The sequence below is a fragment of the Megascapheus bottae genome, chromosome 2, assembly GCF_031878675.1.
Source record: "Megascapheus bottae isolate mThoBot1 chromosome 2, mThoBot2.hap1, whole genome shotgun sequence".
NCBI lineage: Eukaryota > Metazoa > Chordata > Mammalia > Rodentia > Geomyidae > Megascapheus > Megascapheus bottae.
The window spans coordinates 79,861,172-79,870,597 of record NC_143510.1 but is presented as its reverse complement, the minus strand read 5'-3'; the positions used below and the strand labels follow the sequence as shown (position 1 = coordinate 79,870,597).

General features: G+C 40.6%; 1 pseudogene; it reads left to right on the top strand.

Annotated features, from left to right (window-relative positions):
- Window positions 1–4,436: 4,436 nt before the first annotated feature.
- On the top strand, window positions 4,437–8,558 carry LOC150067390 (putative olfactory receptor 2I1 pseudogene; annotated as a pseudogene).
- The last annotated feature ends 868 nt before the right edge of the window (window positions 8,559–9,426 follow it).

Here is a 9,426-nt window from a genome sequence, read left to right as displayed (position 1 = left end):
TGTATCAGCACTCCACTATTTCTCATGGCCTAATGAAAACCCGTTGTGGGGATAATCACACTGCATCTCCCTATTCTTCAAATGAAGGGCAATTAGTTCTTTTAGTGTCCATAATTATGCAAAAATAAAATTTCTGTCACATAGGCAACCTAGTTCATGATTCCTTGTTTTGGCAACTCTAATGATTGAAACAAAGACAGTGTTCAAAGACCAATTCCATTGGGCAAAACAGAATCTATCTTCCCTCCTTCTCTTTCTTCTTCTCTTTCTTCCTAACTGTACCTGCCCAAAGTGAATCTTCTACTTTTCTGAACAAGTGTTTAGAGTGAGGGAGTAGTTTTTAGCTCCAACACCAAAATATTCATTTTTTCTTGCCAAATTTTATTCTATTTGCTTGAATAAATGATTTTCTTGTACTTCAATAAAATAAGTTCCAGAGATTACAAAAAATGTTAAATCCATGGGAAAAACTAGAAGCTATTCTTTCTTCAATTTTTCTTTTCTTCCTTCTTTTCTTTTTTTCATTATTTTTATTGTAATTAATAGAAGAGTTACAGTTATTTCCTTCTTTTCTTAATGTTTCCTCCCTCCCTCCCTCCCTCCCTCCTTTCCTTCTTTCCTTCCTTCCTTCCTTCCTTCCTTCCTTGCTTCCTTCCTCATTTTCTTCTTTAATGTATGTTTATTAGGGCTTGATCACCATCACAATCAATTTTAGAGGAACATAATTCACCTAACAGTCCTTGTTTACTAAACTTTTGGGGGTGATAATTTGCAAAATTATCCAAACAAAATCTAAGGCTAGCTCTTGGGTTCCCAGTGTTTAGTATGTGCTAAGAAATAGCTTTATACTATTAAGGTCCACTAATTTTGTAAAATGAAATATTTATCTAGAAAATCTTTCCTATTCTGTGCCTTAGAGGGGTATATCTTAGTGGAAATTGTGAATTTATTGCTTTCAGTTGGTTTCAGTGTTCTACATTCTGAATTTGGCTCAGATTTCAATATTTTAATTCTTTTTAAATTACTAAGTACGATGTACCTTGTTGCATTTTCTTTCAATGATCTTAAATGTTGGTCTAAAACAGTAACCAAGTGACAGCAGTGGCTAGCTTTTGCATTTTTGACCATAATATAATAATATTCAAAGAATTTTCCTTGCTTGATGTGTGGTAAAAATTTTATTTGTAGGTATAATGTGTTGCATATTGTAAAAGGGTAATTTGTTTATATTTTTTCTTCCAAATTATTTGTGCTACTGTATCAGGAAATTGTATAATGATTTTGTAATTTTCTTTATTAAAAATAGCTGAAGCAGTTGTTTTGAAAATAGTAGGAGATGAACCATACCTAATTCAACATGTTAATCATAATCAAAGTATTAAAATGATTATAACTCCAAATAACAGATATTAATTTCTTGGTATGATGTTTCTGTTCAAATCAGGAAAAAGTCTCCTGTGTCTAAGGCCACTTCCCATGGACACCGATGTCCTCCATCAGCTTCTGATCTCTGCATAAGATGAGGATCTTGTACCTCAAAAAGTTAGCTGAGAAATCACCTGTTGCAGCCTGAAAAATAAACACCAGGGACATGAGTAAATGCAACTTGTTTGAATGTCCCATTAATGCACAAAGGAAGTGATAAAAGACAAATAGTGTCCACATTTTGAGTAGTAATCAGTTGTCTCTGTTATCATGTTATTTGCATGCTCATTGTATTATTTGGTTCCTCCAGCTTCAACATAGCTTATTAGTTTTCTTTGCGTGACTAGTGGTACTTTTTTGGCTGTCTTCGGGCTTGAACTCAGAGACTGAGGTCCCTGTGATTTCTCAAGGCTAGCATCTACCACTTGAACCACAGCACCATTTCTAGCTTTTTTCTGTATACGTGCTACTGAGGAATCAAATTCAGGGCTTAGTGCTTGCTAGGCAAGCACTCTATCACTAGGCCAAACTCCCAGCCTGTGTTTGGTAGTTTTAAAGGCCCTTGAGAACAAAGACCTTTTCATAATCATATTTATGTTAAATACCCTTCTACCTTTTGCACTTAGCATTCCATAATATATATAGTATTTTTTTTGCCAGTCCTGGAGACTGAACTCAGGGCCTGAGCACTGTCCTTGGGCTTTCCTCAAGGTTAGTGTTCTACCACTTGAGTCACAGAACCAGTTCTGGCCTTTTCTATGTATGTGGCACCAAGGAGTCGAACCCGGGTCTTCGTTCATGCTAGGTAAGCACTCTACTGCTATATACATATATATATATATATATATGTTGTATTATATAGGATTTAAAGACTGTTAAGTGTCAAGCACTGCCCATACTTGATACAGTTATCATTAATTACAATTTAAGATATGAAAACTTAGAAAATGGAGGCTCATGGAAATTAAATGTCTTGTCCAAAGTCAATTCTCAGAAAGCAATGCCTCTCTAGGTAATTGTAGATGCAGATATTTCTAGGTCTGAAGTCCAGGATCTAAAATCTCAGCATAATACATTTTTAAATGTTTTTAAAAGAAAGATCATAAGAAACATTTGAATTTTTACAATCTGATCATATTATAATATTCTATTATTTTCTTTCAAACTATTGTGTTTAACTTTTTTCTTAAAATAAGAAAATCCCAAATCCCTCCAGCACCAACCACCACATTTATTTAAACATCCAAATAATAAGAAACATAGCAAAACAAAACAAAACAAAACAGGAGGTTCATGAGTTCTAGACCAGCCTTTGCTATGCAGTAAAATCTTGTAGAGGAAAAAGAAAAACTAAATGAGGACAAAATGACTGATGTATTAAAAAAAGAATTGAAGAAAGACTGGGAGAGGAGAAGGGGAAAGAAAGAAAAGAAAGAAAGGGGCTCTAAACAGTTGGAGAGAGATATGGCTTTACTAATGTGCTGGCATCATACTCAGGGTAGAGATCAGTAATATCTTGGTCCCTCAACTATGAACGAATTTGAATTTGATTGAGTTTGAACAGTGTTTGTTGTGTAGTTTCCTAACCCAGGGTAGAAAAGGTGAGGGTGATGAAGACATCTAACTACAAGAAATAACAGCTACTGTGTTTTGATGTGAGAAAGGATGGGAAAACTGTAAGAGCAGATGAGGACACTAAGGAAACTGTATTTAAGAGGCCATTTATTGTCAAGACAAGTATCTGCTTCTATAAGGCGTTGTTGCATGATAATTGCCTCTTTACCACCATTTTGAAAGGAGATAGTGCATAGGGACATTCATAATGAAGACTTTGGGGACCAAGTAAAAGATTAAAATATATTCCTTTTTGTTTTTTCTTTTCGAAGGAAGAGAAGTATGGGCTATGTGTGAAAGTGCTGAAACCTAAAATGGTTTTAGTGTATTAAGGGGAAAAAAACCCTCATATTAACTGAAAAAAAAATGCCCTCATTTAGAATAGATATCCCACTGGTTCCTCTTACCTGCTCATTGATCATGGAAAAGTTAACTTCTCTGGGACTCTTCTCTTTCTTGTAAATGAGTCTAATAATGGTAAAGAAAGCTTGACAGAGTATTAAAGTGGATTGAGAGGTAACAGAGCTCCCAGCTTTTATGGCAAATCCTGAAAAGGTTTGTTATTGCCTTTAAGGCAATGTCTTTAGGTTTGTTCATTTCCTCTATTTTCACTTATTTGGTGAATTTAAGTTTTTCCATTTTATAGTTTAGGAAAGTTACCTGAGAGATGTATTTCTTAGGGAGCTGGTTTACAATGTTTTAAGATCTATTCTACCCTAAGTCCCTCATTACTTCTTTTTTTTTTCATTGGTATTTTTAAATTGTACAAAAGAGTTACATTCCCTAAGTCAGGTTATGAGCATAGTGCTTCTCGGTCAGTGTCAACCCTTCCTTCTCCCCATTTTTCCCATTCCAATCCTTACCCACAAATTTCATAGTTCAATGTTCTGTAAGGAAGGGAAGGGAATAACTAAAATGGTGAGGCCAAGGACAGAGGGTGAATCAATATGATAGGGGCACTCACAAGACATTATTTTGGAAATGAACTTTACAACTTGGGGGTGGGGAGTGGGGGGGAGGGAAAGTGGGAGACAACCAGGGAGAGGATTACACTGCTCCACAAGAAATGTACCCCTTGAGAGATCAGCGGAAGATGGCGGCAGTTCAGGGTGAGACATACTGAGCTCCTGCCAAGATTCATGTTCTGGCAGTGCAGGAGACAGTCCTCTAACAGAACTTGATCCTAAGTAAGCTTTTGGACCACGGAGAACTCAGGCAGAGAGGAAAAAAAGGAAGAATACCAGCGCGAAAAGAGAGCCACAGCAGAGTGGTGGTGGTGGGGGGGGACAAAGGCTCTTCTGAAGCAGAGCAGTGACAGCACTCCACAGCAGCGCAGACCTGCCGGCTGCAGACAGAGCCACACAGAGCCTGTGTGAGCCTAGAGCCGACACCCGGTCATGCACGGAGCTGCCCGCTTCACGGAACCAGTGAAACCAGCAATTTGTGAGTAGCTCCGAGAAGTTTCGACTTCTACTCAGGGAATGCCATTGGGATGGAGCCCCTCCCCCACCAGCTGAGAGCAGCGCCATCCTGACTGCTGGCAACCACACAGGCCAGAGCAACTGGAGCCTGGGAGGTGTTGCTGACAGCGCCATCTAATTAGCAAAGGATTTCCTAGAGACCCCCCTTAGCCAGAAATCCGGCCCCAGCGCTGCTGAAGTCCATGCCCTACGCTGCCCGCAGACCTGGTAAACAAAGCCGCCCGCGGATCTTTCAGCTTTGTTTTACCAAACAATCTCATCTGAAAAACCACAAAGCCAAATCACAAGAGAAAAAGACTTTGTGAAGTGTTTAGATCCCGAATTTAGTGGAGACACAAATTTCCTAACCATTCCCCCACCAAAAAAAAAAACAAAACTGAAAAATACCCTTTTTATTATTTTTTTTACCCCATTTCATTTGCATTTTTAAATGTTCTTATTTTTCTCTTTGCCATTTAACCTACACCTTTTTTTTCTAATGTTATGATTCATTCCTTTTCTTTTTTCTTTTTTTCTCCTCTCTTTTCCCCCAGTCCTGCTGTCACTGTGGTCGTTCCTAGAAACACAGTGACAGCTCTAGGTACAGTTTGAACAAAAATGATATCCATATTGATAGTCACCTGCTTTTTAAACTCCGAGTTCTCAAACCTAGTATCTCTTGGGTAAGAACTCAGAATAGTGAGGAATCTCCCCCCACCTTTTTTCTTTTCTTTGTTTTTTTTTGTTTTTGTTTTTGTTTTCATTTTGTGTGTGTGTGTGTGTTCTGTTTTCTTTTATTTTGTTGCTGTTTTGTTTTTCTCTCTTTTTTTCTTTTCTTTCTTAAATTGGTATCATTGAAATCTCCTATATCAACCTCTCTCTTTTCTCTATATATTCTTATTACTCTTCTTATTTTGATAAGTTCATCTAAACTTTCTACACAAATACTCTACCTGTCTATCACCTTAGGTCAGTTATCTTTACACAATACCATTTCTTCATTACTATAATATTCTTACACTCCTGTATTATTCTTTTCCTACCTCCCTTGTCATCTTTCATATTATTTTTCTATCTCTGGTCCTCTGTTCATCCTTCAACTCTTATAATGCATGGATCTACATTTGATGGTTGTTGAGCAATGCTGTGTATCTAGGTGTTCAATTATATTCTAGGTCCAGAGGGACTTAAATACAATAGAGATTGGATTGAGGGGCTTATTGTTTGGGTCATAAATTGGTCATCTGAGATTGTATTAGATTTGTATGTAACTGCACAAAAAGAAAGAGAGCGTGTTATTACCACTCTAAAAGAGCTAATATCTATTGTCAGCCAACTAAAAAGATCTAGGTTGGTTTTATCTGAAAAATTATACTCTTGTTTAGTATTAATCTTGCTCCCATCCTCAAATTGGCAGAACAAGAAACTCAAGAAAAATATCAAATCAAAGAATAGCATCTCCCACCCAACGTAAACAGGCAATGGAGCAGTCAGTGGCAAATCTAGAGGAGAGCCTTCCAAGTGCTATACAAATGCAATTGATAAACATCATTAATGAAAAATGTGAAAACATAAAGAAAAAAGATAAGGGAGGAAGCCACAGCTAAACAAGAGGAAACCATAAACATGGTGATATGTGAAAAAGGAGAAGCCATAAAGGAGGCCATAATAAAGGTTTTTCAAAGAAAAATGGACGAATTCATAGAATCTACAAAAAAACGGTGACTGAACTCCAACAAATGTCCAAAGAGAATAAAGCTGCTGAGCTAACCACTCAAATGGAAATCAAGGAGCTAAAGAAATCCATACATGATCTAAAACAAGAGATGAAAGGCATCAAAAATGAGCAATTAGAAGCAAGGGAGATGAAGAATAAAGTAGATAGCTTTGATAGTAGGTTAGGCAATGCAGAAGAGAGAATTTCCGGGGTTGAAGATAATTTTGTTGTTATAGAAAAAGAAGTAGAAAATGAATCAATTCAAATTAGGAAATTTGAGAAAACGCCACAGGAGGTCCAAGATACAATTAGGAAGCCTAATTTAAGGCTAATTGGTATTGAGGAGGGTCTAGAGAAAGAGGTCAATGGTATTGGAAATATACTTCAGGGAATCATCTCAGAGAACTTCCCAAATATCCAGAAGGGCAGGCCCATCCAGATACAAGAAGCTTTTAGAACCCCAAACAGACCTGACCAGAAAAGGACATCCCACTACCACATTATAATCTGAACTGGATCAATAGAGGCCAAAGATAGGATCCTAAAAGCAGGGAGAAGAGAACAATCACCTACAAAGGCAAACCAATCAGAATAACCTCAGATTTCTCAGCAGAGACCATGCAAATAAGAAGAGATTGGAACGATATATACCATGCCCTAAAGTCAAATAACTACCAGCCAAGAATACTGTACCCAGCTAAGCTCTCATTCATAACTGAGGGAACAATAAAAACATTCCATTGCAAGGAAAAGCTTTAATATTATGTAGCAACAAAACCAACACTACAGGAAATTCTCAAAGATGTTCTACACATGGAAAACCAACACAAATGTAATACAGAGAACGAAATGACACCTAAAACTCATAACATCTAAGGACCACAAAAACTATCAAGACACAGGCCCTAATGAAAGCTTTTAAAAATGGCAGGAACTAATAAATATTTCTCAATCCTGACTCTCAATATCAATGGACTTAACTCTCCAATTAAACGGCATAGATTATCTAGTTGGATCAAAAAACAGGATCCACCATTCTGCTGCCTTCAAGAGACACATCTTTTTTTGTGTGTGTGCTTTCCCCTGCCCCATTATTTATTATCAGTTTTTTATCGTGCATTTTTATTGTTATTATGAAGTTGATGAACAGAGTGGTTAGTTACCTTCTCTTTGAATAATGTCGCCCCTTCCCTCTGGCTCTCTCCCAGTTTTGTCCCTCCATGCCCACCCACACTTGGGAAGTTCTGGTTTAGTTTACCCCTCCTCTACACTCACATCCCTGGGGTTCTCTTGGTTTGCCCCAGTAGTATCTCCCACCCACCCACCCTTTTTTTTTTTTAATCCCACTCTCCCCAACATTCTTGGGGTTTCCCCTCCTTCAGGCCAACCACAACAGCAGCAGCTCCGGGGCGCACTTCCTCCTGCTGGGCTTCTCCGACTGGCCCTCCCTGCAGCCGGCCCTCTTCGCCTTCGTCCTCCTCTGCTACCTGCTGACCCTGACCGGCAACTCAACCATGGTGCTGCTGGCCGTGCGCGATCTGCGCCTACACACGCCCATGTACTACTTTCAGGGCCACCTGGTGCTGGTGGACGCCGGCTTCACCACCACCGTGGTGCCGCCGCTGCTGGCCAACCTGCGGTGCTGCAGTTGCCCCACGGGGGCTGCGTGGCCCAGCTGGGCACGTCGCTGGCGCTGGGCTCGGCCGAGTGCGTCCTCCTGGCGGTGATGGCGCTGGACCGCACGGCCGCCGTGTGCCGCCCGCTGCGCTACGCCGCCCTGGCCAACCCGCGCGGCTGCTGCGCGCTGGCCGCCGCCTCCTGGCTGGGCTGCGTCACCAACTCCGCAGCTCAGAGTGCCCTGCTGTGCGCGCCCCTGCGGCTGGACCACTTCATTTGCGAGCTGCCCGCGCTGCTCCAGCTTGCCTGCAGGGATGGCGGCAGCGCCTTCGAGCGCCAGCTGTTCGTCACCGCGTGGCCATCGTGCTCGTGCCATCCGCCGTCATCCTGGCCTCCTACGGGGCCGTGGGCAGTGCCGTGTGGGCCATGCGGTACCGCGGGGGCCGGAGGAAAGCCGTAGGCACGTGCAGGTCCCACCCGACGGCCGTGTGCCTTTTCTACGGCTCCGCCATCTACAACTACCTGCAGCCTGCGGGCAGCTACTGCCAGGGCCGCGGCAAGTTCGTCTCCCTCTTCTACACCGTGGTACGCTGGCGCTCAACTTGCTCATCTATGCGCTCAACTTGCTCATCTACACCCTGAGGAACGAGGAGGTGAGGGGCGCGGCGCGGAGGCTCCTGGGACCCAAGAGACACATCTTACCCCAAAAAACAAACACCTTTTGAAAATGAGAGGTTGGAATAAACTCTATCAAGCTAACGGCCCCCATAAACAGGCTGGAGTTGCCATCCTCATATCAGATGAAATAGATTTCAAACTAAAATTAGTGAGAAAAGACAAAGAAGGTTACTACATACTACTAAAGGGATCTTTCCTCCAGGAAGACATAACGATCCTAAATATTTACACACCCAATCCCGGAGCTCCAAACTTCATCAAGCAAACTTTACTTTCACTGAAACCATACATAGATCAAAACACAGTGATTGTTGGTGACTTTGACACACCACTCTCAACTATGGACAGATCAACAAGGCAAAAACTCAATAGAGAAACCTTAGAATTGAACAACTATATAGACCAACAAGATCTAACAGACATCTGCAGATTATTCCACCCAGCAACTACACAATATACGTTTTTCTCAGCAGCACATGGAACATTTTCCAAAATAGACCACAGTTTAGGCCACAAAACAAACCTGGAAAGATGCAGAAACACTGAAATTATTCCCTGCACTCTCTCAGACCACAAGGACATCAAATTGGAACTGAACACACATCTCCACCAATGAAAACCCTGTAACTCATGGAGATTGAACAACACATTGTTGAATTACCAATGGGTCATTGAAGAGATCAGAACAGAAAGCCAACAGTTTATGAAATTTAACAAAAAGGAGCACAAAAAATACCAGCTCCTTTGGGATACAGCAAAGGCAATACTCAGAGGAAAACATATAGCACTGAGTGCCTACAATAACAAATTGGAAAAATCACAAACCAACAATTTAATGTGTCACCTTAAGCTCCTGGAAAAAGAGCAACAAACCAACCCTAATCCCACATTATTAAAATCCAAGCAGAATTAAAT